Source organism: Alligator sinensis, unplaced genomic scaffold (genome assembly GCF_000455745.1).
Source record: "Alligator sinensis unplaced genomic scaffold, ASM45574v1 scaffold499_1, whole genome shotgun sequence".
NCBI lineage: Eukaryota > Metazoa > Chordata > Crocodylia > Alligatoridae > Alligator > Alligator sinensis.
Window position 1 is genome coordinate 1,704,380 of NW_005841864.1, and position 10,972 is coordinate 1,715,351.

Sequence of the window (10,972 nt, forward strand, 5' to 3'; positions counted from 1 at the left end):
ATGATAGCAGCACATTGCAGATGTTCAGGATTTAGTCAGACCTAACAAAAGGATACAGAAGCAGGTACAGAAGCAACAGGGGTGGGCGAAGCTGTGGTATGGACGAGGGGGGAAAGCTGCAGCTGGACGGAGGCAGGGAGCATGGGGTTGGAGCTGATGGGAGCACGGAGCCCCCACCCAGGGGAGCACAGAGTGCAGGTGGGCAAGGTGTGTGTGAGGGACCCGACTACACACTCCACCCCATATAAATGCCAGCCAGCCTCTGAAACATTATTAATAGTTATTAATAGTTATTATATAGTTACGATGCACAGCCAGGCCGGCCCACTTCTATCACACAAGGCTCCTCATGGTGCACATGTAGCTCCCAGCACCCACATGCCACTGGGGAAAGCCCCACACAATGGAGCCAGAGGCCTTCCCCACCATGTGCAGCTGACAAGTGGTAGGAAACCCCACACCCTGCTTCCATTGCGGCAGGGAGCAGGGAAGGCAGCCAGCTCCATCACACAGGGCTTCCCCTCAATGGCACTTGCATGTGTACTGCAGGGAGCTCTGTGTGATAGAGGTGGGCTAGCTTGGCTGCATTCCTTGCTACCATATGCAGCTCTGGCCAGAGCCACACGTCACCAGGTGGCAGCGCCTGTGTGAGCCATGAGCACCTTGAGGGCCCCTGTCTGCCACTGCTGCTGCCACCATTAGCAGGGGCTGTGTGCCATGTGGGGGAGTAGGTGTGAGGGGTCCCCACAACCTCTCTCACACCCTACAAGTCCAACCCTGCCCCCACAGCCCCCCCACTATACGCACCTGTCAAGGGTGGGACCACCCTTGCAGCTGTCAACAGCTCACCAAAACTCATTAGGCAGCCCTCCAGATGAAATAATTGCCCACCCCTGTGCTAAAGCTACCCATGTTGAAGTAGACAGAAGGTTAGATCTTCATGCTCATACAATCCTATTTGTATCGCTGCAGTCTGAAGGATGTAGCCGGTGTAGAATCTAGCATCCATACAAAGGACTGCCATTTATTCAAAACTGACTTGCATACATTCATTCAAAGCTTACGTCTTCTCTCTAACTATACATTTCTGATAACAAAATAAGGAGATACACTGCAGGTCTTTATACTCCAGGCAGCTTTGATATCTTCATCTCCACTTGCTCTTACATTTGGTGAGAAAAGTCAATGTCCAATCTCTAAACCTGCTATGGATATGTTGTGCGCCAGACAGGCTCATGTTCTGTCTTTCTCTCTGCACTTGCCCACAATCAGCCTTGATTGACAGTATTTTAATCTCCCACTTAAATATAATAAAGGGCACAGTAAAATGCTTTGCCATTGTCTGAGGGTAGAGATTCATGCAGATTAGAAGTTTAATAGGATATTTATTGAATATTGGAGTAACAGGTAGGATATGAGGGGATATTGGGGAGGAATAATACAACTCTGTACTAAAACACGAAAATTTATAAATTACTTGTACCCATTTTTACTAATATGTTCTAGTGAATTTGGATAGCAAGAGATGAACACACCTGGTAAACAGTGTTACATCTTCCCTTTTTAATTTTTCTGGCTTTGTCTAGATCTTATTTGAATCTAGAATGAGATTCTTCCAAACCGCACATAATTTATGTTCGTTTCAGCTTTCATAACTCCCTCAAACAGTTAGCTAATTATTCTGTAGAAAACATCTGGCACTGGATGGAATCCAAGTAGTAGATGAAAACAAACCAATAGACCTGAATGGTATATTAAATATACAAGTTTTTTAATTGTCTTCAGGTTGGGTTCAGTTGATCAAATCTAGAGGCTTCACCAAGAACTGAACTCCATATTGTCTTTGCCATGTACAGGTCATCATTTTCCCTTTTGAAGTCAACACTCTATAAGTGTCTAAACAAAGTCTCAAGTATCTAGATTCTATAAGGATTTCCTCATAATTAATATCGCTGATCAACTAGATTTTCTATATTTTTTCAATTATTATTTTTAGATTACTGTGATGCATTTAGTTATGTCTAGCTTCATTTAACATCTGTCTTTCAGCATCACTGGTACATGCCTTGTAGAAGGAAGGAAGTTAGCTGGGAGCAATTTGTCAATGTTGATGTTCTCCTTCCAGGCATCCAATGCTGTGAAACTTTTCTTTATTCGGTTAAACTGTCAGTGATGGTTATTATCATACGGTAGTTTAATGCATTAGTATTAAAGTCTCACATATCTTCAGTCCCGATGTTAGTTTGCAATTTAAATTCAAATGTCTTCTAATTTTTTGTAATCTGGTATAAATTACTTGAATTATCCTAATTAGGACAGAAAGTTTTGTTTTATTTGTGCATGTTCAATTTTATAAAACTAAACCTAAATAACATTACTAATGCTCTTGTCTTCCCAATAGGATACAGTAATTATCAGTACCAAGTGAGCTCAGATGTCTAATTTATATGTGCTTCCTCCTGTTATAAGACCCATGAAGAGGTTCCACACTAGCACTACAATGTTCCAATTTTTCTTGGAATAAGGAAAGGGTTGATATGAACTGGGTCTTTGTCCAAGCTTATCTATGTTGAACCTAATCTCTAGAGCTGACTGACTACTTACCTCAGAAAACTGTCTCAATCAAAAGTTGTAATTTCATCAAAATTAAACTCTCAGAGGAAATGAATTGAAAATCCCTGAAATTTCACTTGCTAAAAGAGATGAACTATCTTATTAAAATTGACAGATTAATTACAGTCTTGTTGAATGGACAATTTAGATTTTTCTTAACAAAATGACTTTTCATTTAATGTTATTTATAAATTACAAGACAATATAAAATAAATCACTTGAAATCAGAAGGGTGCACTTTGATCTCATAGAAATGGAACTAATCTTTCCAAAATTTAATTTGGAAATTTCATAGACATGTTGATACTTTGTTTTCCTTGCAATTTGGAAGGGAAACTATTTATGAAAAACCAGCATTTTCCATTAAATTCAAATTCCATTTCCTATGCTGCTGTAATAATTTATTTCAGTGTTGAGGAGTTCAGTAGTGGGGAGGGTGGGCCTCCAGCCTTAGGCCACGCAGAGTGGAGCGGGGGCAAGACACTGCTACAAGAGAAATGTCCAAACCAAGAACAGGGCTAACCCTTCCCAAGACATATAACTGCTGCAGTTTTATATGCTGAACAAGGATCAGGGTTGCCAACCAAAGAACATTTTTTAACTGACAAACTATAAGCTTTTTACAGGCAGCCAAACTTTTTTACTGACACATGCTTTTACTGACATATGTTTTACATCATGTAAATGTAACTCTTCTTCCAGGCCCTGCCCTGCTGCCAGACCCCAGTTAGAAGGGATGGGTTCAAATTTAGGGGTTTAACATCAATCATAATAAAAAAGTAAAAAGTTTGGTTGTCAGTAAAACGTTTTCAGTTAAAAAAGAATGTCTTAGGTTGGCATTGCTGCTTGACTGAAGGAATATTTTTACACTGTACTTGCTTCTGGCCCCAGCCAGAGGCCTCCTACTCACATCACCATCCTGATGCCCCTGACTTTACCCTATACCATGCTGCCCCCCACCCCAGGCTTACTTCTCCTGATCCTGCTAACCCCCATCCCAACATGGATCACCAAAAAAAGACTACCTGTGACCCAGCAGTATTACAGGCAGCCCGGGATGCAGTAGCAGTAGCACATGGCTAAGAGAATGATTCCTGCAGGGTGCTGCACTCCCACTTTGACATAAGGTGGTGCTGCTGGTCTGTCTGTTAGAGCTTTAATTAAGTGGCAGCTGCTTAGTGTTTTTACTGATGGCTAAAGTTTTTTACAGCCATTTTTAGCCTCCTTTTTTAATGACAGTCAGTACATTTACTGACACTTGGCAACCCTGGCAAGCATCCAAAGCCCTGAATTTGGTGACAGCTGCAGGGCCAAGGAAGGATTAGCCTGTCTCTTGGCAGTGACACCTAACACCTCTCACAGCAGTATCCTGCTTCCTCCCCCCCCCCCATGGCACATGGCCAGGGTCTTGAGTCCCCCTGCCTCCATTCTAGTGCCTTCCTTTACTGCCTAAGGCTCACATGCCACACACAGCAACTGCCCATACCACTTGTGGCATGTGTGCTGCTGTTGGCCATACCTGCTTTAGGGTACTTTTGGGGGATTCTATGAGCAGACATACCCTATTTGATTTAGTCCATGACAATTACTGTAGTATTTAATGTTATAATAGCACCCATCTAAATGCAAGGGTTTATAAGCTAGGAAAACAAATAATAGAAAGAGGGAATGAGAATGAAATGTTCCATAAAATTATTGGGTTAATGAAGTACATTTTTACATGAGTGTTATTTTGGATGTTTATACATGTCATGGTGTTACACAAATTGCCAACTGCTCAAATCACGAGCGAGCCTTTGAAAAGGGGGATAGGGCAGAATGTCACGTTTATTGATTACATGAGTTAGGCATAGAGGTTTGGATACACCATTCATACAAACACACACAAATCATCATACACATCATTACACACAGGCATACATTTAAACAAAACAACCATTCCATCCACACATACACCAGATATAGTTACCAGCAATAGTTGCTCAATATCAGCCCAGGGTGGCCAACCAGGGCTTATTGAGTACATGATGATGATTTGAAGATAGCAGATTTGAAGATAACAGCTGGAGTGGGATGAACAGATTCATCTGTGCTCCGATGAAACAGCAGTAGAGAAAGAGACTCACCCAACTTGGCATTTTCAAAGTGTTCTTTTATAGGGATTGGCATCCTTTGTTTTAGTGCTTTGCGGTTTTTCTATACCTAGCTTCTATTTTTGCCGTTCTTCCTCTTTTGTCTTCAGCTTATCTTAGCCTTGGAGTGTTTTTGCTGCCCACATGGCAGTATTTTTTCTTCTGTTATCTCCTTTGTAGCCTCGAGCTTCAAAGGGATTCTTCACACATTCATCTGGTGCCTTGTTGCTTACATAAGCAGTTAAATCTTCTTCTTCTGTCTCTATGCCATTCTTTCACCATTCACCATTTTATACACACTTATACATAAAGGCTATGCAGAGTTCATTCACTTAATTTCCCATAAAATGGGTTGCCAATTTTCTTTTTTAATTGTGCCAACCATTTATACACGTCATAGTTAGTGGTATCTCACACATCATTAAATTGATCCACGTTCATTACCAACTTCATGGGCTGTCCATTTTGTATTTTGCTTTAATTAATAAAGAGTTTCCTTACCTCTTTATGCAAATACTGAGGTGCTAGGTTTATTAACTTTTTCTATAAAACAATGGATTAATACAGTTTTTACACACATCTTGTTATATTGGTGTTATAAATAGTATTTAAATACAAATGAGATTTCTTTTATAGCGTTAAAAAACATTTATCAGGTTATTTACTAAACACACACATATACATATTACTTTTTTTTAACTAAATGCCATTTTGCTAAACAAGTAAACTTTACAACTTAAAACTTTTATATGAATTGCTGTTTTTTGTTTCAAAGATTAGAACAACTTTCTAGTCCAACTGGACAGAAGTGTTCTGGTCTGGGATTCACTGACAGATTTTGTTTTTAGAGAGAATATTACTAATAATGTTTAGTATGTTTTATGATATTTATATACATTTAAACTTTTGCTAACTTAAAATAAACTAATTTATTAAATAAACAAAAACAACACAACAGGAGAAACAACACAAAACAGACAGACAAAACAATTTTGCTGTGATGATAAAACCATGGCTTAGGTGAAGAAAACACTGTTGATGGCTTCGGAGTTTTTTAGTTACGTTTGCTACTAGATTAGATTTTACACTATAGCTTCTGCAAAAGAGAGATAGAAAAGAAAAACAACAACAAACACACACCAACCTGCCAAGGAAAACTCCTTGCAGTAAAATATTATTTATATTTACACATTTACAGTGCTGAGGTGTACCAAGATTTTATAAACACCCTTTTTTTTTACCTTAACAAGTTAACCCCTTCCTTTCTAAAAGATTTACACTATTTCTGAAGAGTGAGGGGATATTAAAAAAAAACATTTCTCACCCTCTTTACCAATGAGATTGCAGATACTTGTTTCTATCAGTTTTCCTGTCTTGCAATACACACACAGAACAAACATACAACACTTCTTATTGGACCAATGAGAAGTTGTTGTACTTAACCCAAACAGACCACAACATGACCTCAGGCACTCGGAGATCAGGACTTAACTTTTTTTTTAAAGCAACTGTATTTTTTCCCTGCTTTAAAGCAGTTATTTTTAAAATTACATTCTTACCCTTTCTTCCTACCTGCTCTAGCATTTAAACTCTGTTAATATCTTATTTTTTCCTTCCTTTCTTTCTAAACACTTTCCACATCTCTCTCTCTATAACAGCTGCCTCCCAGCCCATTTTTCTACTTTCCTCTATTCTTTTCTTTGGCTGTTACTAAAGGTTTTTCTGTTGGGGGATGCTCCCCCTAGCCTTTTCCCAATTAAGGGTAACCCACAAGGCAGTGGAAGCTAGGGTTTTAAGGTGCCCTATATTTGCCCCTGCCCATTCCCCAGGGTGATTATTATGTGGCATTTTGCAGAGACTACCCTACTACAGGTAGCTCCACCACACTAACCACACCCAGGAGGGTGGCAGTTTTAGGTCATACCCAGGACCAAACTTTCTACTCTCCTGCTATGGTCTTCTTTAATCTTTATGGGCACACTTTCTCACTTTTGGGCTTCTTGGCCCCTCCTTGGGCTAGTTGAAATTGCAGCTCTGGCAGCTTTAACAGTGATCTTTTCTCTGTGCCCCTTCTCTGGACTGCCAGATCACTTGGTCTTTTAGGGCCCTGCAGACCCCTCTCAGATTTCTCTTTCTCAGCTCCCCTCAGCACCTCTGGGCTCATCCACTTCTATTCTCTCCTGATTTAACCCCTCCTGGACTCCAAGTCACTGACTCTGCCTCACCCACCTTTCAGACTGAGTCCCTGGCTTTCCATGCTCTCACAAACTTTGGCTGGGCTCTGCTCTTTAGCACCTACTTTTAATTCTTTTCTGTGCTCTGTGAGTCTGTTCTTAAACACCTCCAGAGATCTCTCACTTTTCAGCAGGTCTTTGGATCTAGCAATTCTCTTTTAACTCTGATGGCATACTTTCTCCAGCAGATCTCTCTCTCTAGCAACCCCTTAGAATTCCAACACTTCCTTTTTCTAGGTCTTACCTAACTTTTAGTTTTCCTTTCATTAACAGATCTTAACCATAACCTTTTCTAGGCTACAGGCTTCACAAGCCATTTTCATCAGTGGCCCCTTCTTGTCTTGCTTTCTGCAAACCAATCTATCCAGCAAATCTTGATTTCTCTCTCCCTTTCTTACAGCTGCACACTTTGTGCTGGCCTTGCCTTCTACAAACCAAAACAATCTCTGTCTTTCTTCCTCACAGAGACACAGTCCAGTAAGCTCTATTCTAGAACCCTCCAAAAGACCACGGGCGATGAATTGCACAGTACACACAATTGCTTCAGAAAAACTTTTCCTACCTCAAAAAGGAACCTTCAAACTATGCCTCCGCAGAGAAAAACACAAAACATGCCTCTGATAAGCTCACTCCTTTTTCCCTGCCCAGAGTAACTCAAAGTAATTCTGGGCACTGATTTCTGTTTACACAGCTGTACCCTGGTGTTTCCCAAAACAAGCTGTTATGCTCTTGTAACAATCTCTATTTCTTCTAGGCCCTTCACTGTTCCTGGAGAGGCAGGGGGAAGAACCAAGTTTCCCCTTACTTCCAATTACAAATTATCTGCCACTGCTTCCAGTAACATACCTTGTCTCTTTCTGTGCCACTGGCTGCCTCTGGTTTGGTTGGTTGGTTGGTTGGTTTTTTGGGCGCACAGGATCTGTCTTACATTTCTCTTTGATCTTCTTGAAGCTCCACTGCCTACATAACACTTTACCTTGCCATAACTTGCACTTGTAACTTACACCTTACAAACTTCACAGAAAACACACAACTGCTTTTGTAACCATCCATAAAAGACTAACCCTTCCCAAGGACCCTGTCATTTACACAGCCTTTCCAGCAGAGAGATGACTTTCTCTGCTCTCTCCTAGTTTCTTACTGCAAACACAACAGGAGTTTCTTACTTAATTCCAAGTGGACCACAGCATGTACTCATGTCCACTACTTTGCCTGACCCAGGCAAACAAAGTTTTCTGGTCAGCAGTAACAAACCACCTCTCCTACACAAAACTTACAACCCTAGTCACAATTACCATACAACTTTACCTTACTACAAATTTTAGCTAACCCCTTTAAAATGCCTGCTAACAGTTAGTTAGACGGAAGAACAGATTTTTAGTAGTTTCCCATAAAAGCAACATTGCTGCAGCCTCCATTTTCATGGAGTGTGGTGGTATATTATATATCTGCACAAAGTTCTTAAATTTGTTTTTTAAATCTGCAATGGTACAGGAGTCTCTTACTGACTGCTTGGTCCATGGGCTATGTCCAAATCACTGCAGCACTTGTTTTAAAAGACTCATATCTTGCAGGTATGTAGGTAGGAGATCTTTGACATCTTTGACATCTGCCTCACTCTTTATTGTCTTCCTTTTGAACATCTTAACTTCCGTCTCCTGTATTTTTCTTACTGCTTAAAGTCAGTTACCTTTCGTTAATACTCAAATCCAGAATACAAATCTGTAAAAATGTGCCAAAAAATCCAATTTCCAAGATAACCAAGTCTGAAAACAAAACCCAAAACCAAAGCAATGGACCCCTCTCTATAGGTGGTCCGGACTACCCCAGCAGTTCGTAACTCACAGGTAGGCTTCATATCTCATGAAGACATGCCCATGATGTCTTAAGAAGCAGAAAGACAGAAATGGTACCTTGGAAATGTGCAATCTGCCAGTTTAGCTTAATAAAGTATTCACCCTTTTATGTGGGTGCTGGTGTGACATGGGTGCTAAGGTCACAAGTTTGAGGCCATAGCAGGAGCACTCATGGCATGGCCTGTCAGATTGCAGTGAAATCTGAAATTTTTGCTAAATACTCTGTTACAAGGACATGGAAAAGGAAAGGAATCCTTTTGCACATCTGATCATTTTAAGTGGGAACTTTCAGCTACAGTATTATTGTGAGCGTATGCTAAGTACATCCAACTGTCAATTTGTGAACTAATCATAGGTCCTTCATCTCCTCTCTGGAAAGGCAGGAAGATCTTGTTTGCAGACACAACCTTATACTAATGTTACTATTAATGAATATTACCTGAACCTGTTCAGCCTCAGCAAGCAGAGGCTGAGCGGGTATTTGGGGGCGGCCTACAAACTCGTAAGGGGAGATCAGCAGCAAAGAGGAAGGGCCCTATCCCCACAGCAGCACCTGGGGTGATGAGCAACAATGGTCAGAAGCTGCTGGAGAATAGGTTCAGGTAAGAGATTAGGAGGCACTATTTCACTGTTAGGGTGGCTAGGATCTGGAACCAACTTCCTAGGGAAGTGGTCCTCCTTCCTACCTTGGGTAAATTCAAAAAGAGTTTGGACAAACACCTGTCTGGGGTCATGTGATCCCAGCGTGTGCTACTGCCAGTGACGGTGGGGGCAGACTAGATGATCTGTTCAGGTCCCTTCTGACCCCAAAGTACTATGAAACTATGAAACTACCCAGCAGCGCATGTAATAATCAGTGCAATCTAAAAACATTTGCATCTTCAGGAGTTATGTAATGAAGATTTAGTTACAAAAAGTTTAATTTAAATATTTATAAAAGAAGGTAGATTAAACATCCAAAAGGGCAAAATAATGAATAGTTGATGAAAAAAGTAAGCATAGCTAGTAAGAAAAGCAGAAGGACAGTTCAAGGTATTGGCTTAAGACAGGGATGATCAACCTTCCTGACCTGTGGCCAGATGAGTGGCATGGGACCAATCTGTGGGCTGGATTCAGCATGGAGTGGGTATGTGGGGTCTATCTGCAGGTGCTGACCCAATTCCACATGCTAGATGTGTCTGCAGAGCAACCCCTTGTGCTAGCCCAGCCCCGTGCACTGAATCTAGCTGTGGAGCAACCCTACACACTAGCCTGGCTTTGTACCCGCTGTGAATCCAGCCACAGAGTGATTAGCATGATCTGGCACGTGGGGCTGTGTCACCTGGCCCTCAGAGCTCCCCACAGGTCTGGAAATCTGGCAGCAGGGGAGCAATGGCAGCGTTTATTAGTCAGGTGAGTGGCATGGGGCCAATCCACAGACCAGATCAGTGGGATGGGTGCCCAGATCAGGCCCTATGAGTCTAGACCCTACCCCATGCCATCCAAATCAGTTTCTGTGTGCCCAGATCCTGCCTCAAAGCACCTGGATTGGGCCCCATGCACCTAGATGGCTACATATGGCACTATGCATCTGGCCTGTGGACAGGTTTTTGAAAACCCCTAGAATAGCAATTACACTTATTAACTTGACAGGTAAAACCAAGCTGAGAGAGGCTGCAAGCACTTTGAAGAGCAGGATTTGAATTCAAAATGACCCTAACAAATTGGGGAAATAGTATGACATTAACAAAATTAAATTGAATAACTAGTGCTAAGCATTATACTTTGGGAGGAAAAAAAAATCAAATGTACCAAGTCGTAATAAAGGTCTAGGCCAGGGTGCTCAACTTTTTGGCCTTATGGGCCAAATGAGTGGTGCAGAAGTGGACTGCAGGCTGGATTGAGTGCTATCCCCCAGGACTGGGCCTGCACACCTGGATCCAGACTGCACTGCTTCTGACTTGCCTCACATGCTGGGAGTGGGGCCCTGGGAACCTGTGCCACCCCCACCTACTCCTACATGATGGAATAGGGTCTCCAGGACTCTGCACCATCACTACCTGGTCTTGTGTGCAGAGATCAGATCCCTGATACCCCACACTGCCTCTTCCCAGCCCCATGTGCCTAGATCAGGACCCTAGGACCCACACTAACTCCA

At 41.7% G+C, this 10,972-nt stretch overlaps 1 long non-coding RNA gene across 1 annotated transcript in view; it reads right to left on the reverse strand.

Moving 5' to 3' along the window:
* LOC112552129 overlaps nucleotides 1-7,610 on the reverse strand; it is a 14,389-nt gene extending 6,779 nt beyond the window's left edge. Inside the window, exon 1 of the long non-coding RNA XR_003096490.1 lies at nucleotides 7,542-7,610. This is a non-coding gene — a long non-coding RNA (uncharacterized LOC112552129). The remainder of the gene's footprint in view (nucleotides 1-7,541) is intronic.
* Between the last annotated feature and the right edge of the window lie 3,362 nt (nucleotides 7,611-10,972).